Here is a 6,834-nt window from a genome sequence, read left to right as displayed (position 1 = left end):
CAGTGTCCAGCACACACGTACGCAAACACACACACACACACACACACACACCAAAACCCCTGTTAACAGCCTGCCAGTTGTAATCGTATTGAGAAAAGACTGATAGCAAGGTAAATATAAATATATTAGATATAGATAGATAGATATACATGTATCATCTGTGTGTCATGACAGTCAGAACCAGAGAAGGTAAAAACCCAGAGAGAGATCTGAGACAGAAAGACAACTCCCTTCACCTTCCTGAGTAGGACACAACTCTACACAGACTACAACACCGCTGATCTCTACACAGACAACACAGCTAATCTCTACACAGACTACAACACAGCTAATCTCTACACAGACTACAACACCGCTAATCTCTACACAGACTACAACACAGCTGTCTGAATGAAGCTATCCAGACGTAGGCTGGGTCTCTACTGTCTGAATGAAGCTATCCAGACGTAGGCTGGGTCTCAACTGTCTGAATGAAGCTATCCAGACGTAGGCTGGGTCTCTACTGTCTGAATGAAGCTATCCAGACATAGGCTGGGCCTCTACTGTCTGAATGAAGCTATCCAGACGTAGGCTGGGTCTCTACTGTTTAATAAAGCTGTCCAGACGTAGGCTGGGTCTCAACTGTCTGAATGAAGCTATCCAGACGTAGGCTGGGTCTCAACTGTCTGAATGAAGCTATCCAGACGTAGGCTGGGTCTCTACTGTCTGAATGAAGCTATCCAGACGTAGGCTGGGTCTCTACTGTCTGAATGAAGCTATCCAGATGTAGGCTGGGTCTCTACTGTCTGAATGAAGCTATCCAGACGTAGGCTGGGTCTCTACTGTCTGAATGAAGCTATCCAGACATAGGCTGGGCCTCTACTGTCTGAATGAAGCTATCCAGACGTAGGCTGGGTCTCTACTGTTTAATAAAGCTGTCCAGACGTAGGCTGGGTCTCAACTGTCTGAATGAAGCTATCCAGACGTAGGCTGGGTCTCAACTGTCTGAATGAAGCTATCCAGACGTAGGCTGGGTCTCTACTGTCTGAATGAAGCTATCCAGACGTAGGCTGGGCCTCTACTGTCTGAATGAAGCTATCCAGACGTAGGCTGGGTCTCAACTGTCTGAATGAAGCTATCCAGACGTAGGCTGGGTCTCTACTGTCTGAATGAAGCTATCCAGACGTAGGCTGGGTCTCTACTGTCTGAATGAAGCTATCCAGACGTAGGCTGGGTCTCTACTGTCTGAATGAAGCTATCCACATGTAGGCTGGGTCTCTACTGTCTGAATGAAGCTATCCAGACATAGGCTGGGCCTCTACTGTCTGAATGAAGCTATCCAGACGTAGGCTGGGTCTCTACTGTTTAATAAAGCTGTCCAGACGTAGGCTGGGTCTCAACTGTCTGAATGAAGCTATCCAGACGTAGGCTGGGTCTCAACTGTCTGAATGAAGCTATCCAGACGTAGGCTGGGTCTCTACTGTCTGAATGAAGCTATCCAGACGTAGGCTGGGCCTCTACTGTCTGAATGAAGCTATCCAGACGTAGGCTGGGTCTCAACTGTCTGAATGAAGCTATCCAGACGTAGGCTGGGTCTCTACTGTCTGAATGAAGCTATCCAGACGTAGGCTGGGTCTCTACTGTCTGAATGAAGCTATCCAGACGTAGGCTGGGTCTCTACTGTCTGAATGAAGCTATCCACATGTAGGCTGGGTCTCAACTGTCTGAATGAAGCTATCCAGACGTAGGCTGGGTCTCTACTGTCTGAATGAAGCTATCCAGACGTAGGCTGGGTCTCAACTGTCTGAATGAAGCTATCCAGACGTAGACTGGGTCTCTACTGTCTGAATGAAGCTATCCAGACGTAGGCTGGGTCTCTACTGTCTGAATGAAGCTATCCAGACGTAGGCTGGGTCTCTACTGTCTGAATGAAGCTATCCAGACGTAGGCTGGGTCTCTACTGTCTGAATGAAGCTATCCAGACGTAGGCTGGGCTTCTACTGTCTGAATGAAGCTATCCAGACGTAGGCTGGGTCTCTACTGTCTGAATGAAGCTATCCAGACGTAGGCTGGGTCTCTACTGTCTGAATGAAGCTATCCAGACGTAGGCTGGGTCTCTACTGTCTGAATGAAGCTATCCAGACGTAGGCTGGGTCTCAACTGTCTGAATGAAGCTATCCAGACGTAGGCTGGGTCTCAACTGTCTGAATGAAGCTATCCAGACGTAGGCTGGGCCTCTACTGTCTGAATGAAGCTATCCAGACGTAGGCTGGGTCTCAACTGTCTGAATGAAGCTATCCAGACATAGGCTGGGTCTCTACTGTCTGAATGAAGCTATCCAGACGTAGGCTGGGTCTCTACTGTCTGAATGAAGCTATCCAGACGTAGGCTGGGCCTCTACTGTCTGAATGAAGCTATCCAGACGTAGGCTGGGTCTCTACTGTCTGAATGAAGCTATCCAGATGTAGGCTGGGTCTCTACTGTCTGAATGAAGCTATCCAGACGTAGGCTGGGTCTCTACTGTCTGAATGAAGCTATCCAGACGTAGGCTGGGTCTCTACTGTCTGAATGAAGCTATCCAGACGTAGGCTGGGTCTCTACTGTCTGAATGAAGCTATCCAGACGTAGGCTGGGCCTCTACTGTCTGAATGAAGCTATCCAGACGTAGGCTGGGTCTCTACTGTCTGAATGAAGCTATCCAGACGTAGGCTGGGCCTCTACTGTCTGAATGAAGCTATCCAGAGGTAGGCTGGGCCTCTACTGTCTGAATGAAGGTATCCAGACGTAGGCTGGGTCTCTACTGTCTGAATGAAGCTATCCAGACGTAGGCTGGGTCTCTACTGTCTGAATGAAGCTATCCAGACGTAGGCTGGGCCTCTACTGTCTGAATGAAGCTATCCAGACGTAGGCTGGGCCTCTACTGTCTGAATGAAGCTATCCAGAGGTAGGCTGGGCATCTACTGTCTGAATGAAGGTATCCAGACGTAGGCTGGGTCTCTACTGTCTGAATGAAGCTATCCAGACGTAGGCTGGGTCTCTACTGTCTGAATGAAGCTATCCAGACCTAGGCTGGGTCTCTACTGTCTGAATGAAGCTATCCAGACGTAGGCTGGGCCTCTACTGTCTGAATGAAGCTATCCAGACGTAGACTGGGTCTCTACTGTCTGAATGAAGCTATCCAGACGTAGGCTGGGTCTCTACTGTCTGAATGAAGCTATCCAGATGTAGGCTGGGCCTCTACTGTCTGAATGAAGCTATCCAGACGTAGGCTGGGTCTCTACTGTCTGAATGAAGCTATCCAGACGTAGGCTGGGCCTCAACTGTCTGAATGCACTTCACACTATCCAACAAAGATTTAGGAGTTTAAGTTGGAGTTGTATGTGAATGTGTGTGTGTGTGTGTGTGTGTGTGTGTGTGTGTGTGTGTGTGTGTGTGTGTGTGTGTGTGTGTGTGTGTGTGTGTGTGTGTGTGTGTGTAAGCAAGAGCATGTCTTTGTATGAGTGTGTCAGCAAATGTGTATGAGCGAGCCAGAGTGTGTGTGTGTTGTCTGGGGATGGATGAGATGAGTCGATGTATAAACCATTGTCTAGCCAAGGTCAGCACCTAGAGCCAGGAAGAGAAGAGCAGATGTGTGTGTGGGGAGGAACAGCTGTGAGGTTACTGCATGACTGATGTCCCCCTTCCTGTTAACACGGGGCCAGCGCGCACCCCCCCTCCACTCCCCCAGGTTCCCTGAACCTTACACACTGTTACTAGCCAGCCTCCACCCAGTTCCCTGAACTTTAGACACTGTTACTAGCCAGCCTCCACCCAGTACCCTGAACCTTAGACACTGTTACCAGCCAGCCTCCACCCAGTACCCTGAACCTTACACACTGTTACCAGCCAGCCACCACCCAGTTCCCTGAACTTTAGACACTGTTACTAGCCAGCCTCCACCCAGTTCCCTAAACCTTAGACACTGTTACTAGCCATTCTCCACCCAGTTCCCTGAACCTTAGACACTGTTACTAGCCAGCCTCCATCCAGTTCCCTGAACCTTAGACACTGTTACTAGCCATTCTCCACCCAGTTCCCTGAACCTTAGACACTGTTACTAGCCATTCTCCACCCAGTTCCCTGAACCTCAGACACTGTTACTAGCCAGCCTCTATCCAGTTCCCTGAACCTCAGACACTGCTACAAGCCAGCCTCCACCCTGTTCCATGAACCTTAGACACTGTTACTAGCCAGCCTCCACCCAGTTCCCTGAACCTTAGACACTGTTACTAGCTAGCCTCCACCCAGTTCCCTGAACCTTAGACACTGTTACTAGCTAGCCTCCACCCAGTTCCCTGAACCTCAGACACAGTTACTAGCCAGCCTCCACCCAGTTCCCTGAACCTCAGACACTGTTACTCTATGTACATGGAGTCATTGACCTCTAGTCAATAATGTTAATATACTGTTTTAACCACTTAATATGTTTATACTGTAATCTAGACATGACTAATCCTATATAACTACTGTCTATACACACCATCCTATATAACTACTATCTATACACACCATCCTATATAACTACTGTCTATATACACCATCCTATATAACTACTGTCCATACACACCATCCTATTTAACTACTGTCTATATACACCATCCTATATAACTACTGTCTATACATACCATCCTATATAACTACTGTCTATACACACCATCCTATGTAACTACTGTCTATACTGTCTATACACACCATCCTATATAACTACTGTCTATACACACCATCCTATATAACTACTGTCTATACACGCCATCCTATATAACTACTGTCTATACTGTCTATACACACCATCCTATATAACTACTGTCTATATACACCATCCTATATAACTACTGTCTATACATACCATCCTATATAACTACTGTCTATACACACCATCCTATGTAACTACTGTCTATACACACCATCCTATATAACTACTGTCTATACACACCATCCTATATAACTACTGTCTATACTGTCTATACACACCATCCTATATAACTACTGTCTATACACACCATCCTATATAACTACTGTCTATACTGTCTATACACACCATCCTATATAACTACTGTCTATACACACCATCCATTATAACTACTGTCTATACACACCATCCTATATAACTACTGTCTAGACACAACATCCTATATAACTACTGTCTATACTGTCTATACACACCATCCTTTATAACTACTGTCTATACACACCATCCTATATAACTACTGTCTATACACACCATCATATATAACTACTGTCTATACACACCATCCTATATAACTACTGTCAATACTGTCTATACACATCATCCTATATAACTACTGTCTATACTGTCTATACACACCATCCTATATAACTACTGTCTATACTGTCTATACACCATCCTATATAACTACTGTCTATACACACCATGCTATATATCTACTGTCTATACACACCATGCTATATAACTACTGTCTATACACACCATCCTATATAACTACTGTCTATACTGTCTATACACACCATCCTATATAACTACTGTCTATACACACCATCCTATATAACTACTGTCTATACACACCGTCCTATATAACTACTGTCTATACTGTCTATACACACCATCCTATATAACTACTCTCTATACTGTCTATACACACCATCCTATATAACTACTGTCTATACACACCATCCTTTATAACTACTGTCTATACTGTCTACACACCATCCTATATAACTACTGTCTATACACACCATCCTATATAACTACTGTCTATACACACCATCCTATATAACTACTGTCTATACACACCATCCTATATAACTACTGTCTATACACACCATCCTATATACCTACTGTCTATACACACCATCCTATATAACTACTGTCTATACACACCATCCTATATAACTACTGTCTATATACACCATCCTATATAACTACTGTCTATACACACCGTCCTATATAACTACTGTCTATATACACCATCCTATATACCTACTGTCTATACACACCGTCCTGTATAACTACTGTCTATACACACCATTCAATATAACTACTGTATATACACACCATCCTATATAACTACTGTATATACTGTCTATACACACCATCCTATATAACTACTGTCTATATTGTCTATACACACCATCCTATATAACTACTGTCTATACAAACCATCCTTTATAACTACTGTCTATACACACCATCCTATATAACTACTGTCTATACACACCATCATATATAACTACTGTCTATACACACCATCCTATATAACTACTGTCAATACTGTCTATACACACCATCCTATATAACTACTGTCTATACTGTCTATACACCATCCTATATAACTACTGTCTATACACACCATGCTATATATCTACTGTCTATACACACCATCCTATATAACTACTGTCTATATACACCATCCTATATAACTACTGTCTATACACACCGTCCTATATAACTACTGTCTATACACACCATCCTTTATAACTACTGTCTATACTGTCTACACACCATCCTATATAACTACTGTCTATACACACCATCCTTTATAACTACTGTCTATACTGTCTACACACCATCCTATATAACTACTGTCTATACACACCATCCTATATATAACTACTGTCTATACACACCATCCTATATAACTACGGTCTATACACACCATCCTATATAACTACTGTCTATACACACCATCCTATATAACTACTGTCTATACTGCCTATACACACCATCCTATATAACTACTGTCTATACACACCATCCTTTATAACTACTGTCTATACACACCATCCTATATAACTACTGTCTATACACACCATCCTATATAACTACTGTCTATACAC

The 6,834-nt window shown here is 44.0% G+C and overlaps 1 protein-coding gene across 2 annotated transcripts in view; it reads right to left on the bottom strand.

The window, feature by feature from the left end:
* Nucleotides 1–6,834, bottom strand: part of stau2 (staufen double-stranded RNA binding protein 2) — a 307,502-nt gene that overhangs the window by 160,011 nt on the left and 140,657 nt on the right. The window lies entirely within an intron of this gene.

Source organism: Oncorhynchus tshawytscha, linkage group LG16, assembly GCF_018296145.1.
Source record: "Oncorhynchus tshawytscha isolate Ot180627B linkage group LG16, Otsh_v2.0, whole genome shotgun sequence".
Taxonomy (NCBI): domain Eukaryota; kingdom Metazoa; phylum Chordata; class Actinopteri; order Salmoniformes; family Salmonidae; genus Oncorhynchus; species Oncorhynchus tshawytscha.
Note: the sequence above shows the minus strand (reverse complement) of the source record. Positions and strands in the feature narration are given on the sequence as shown.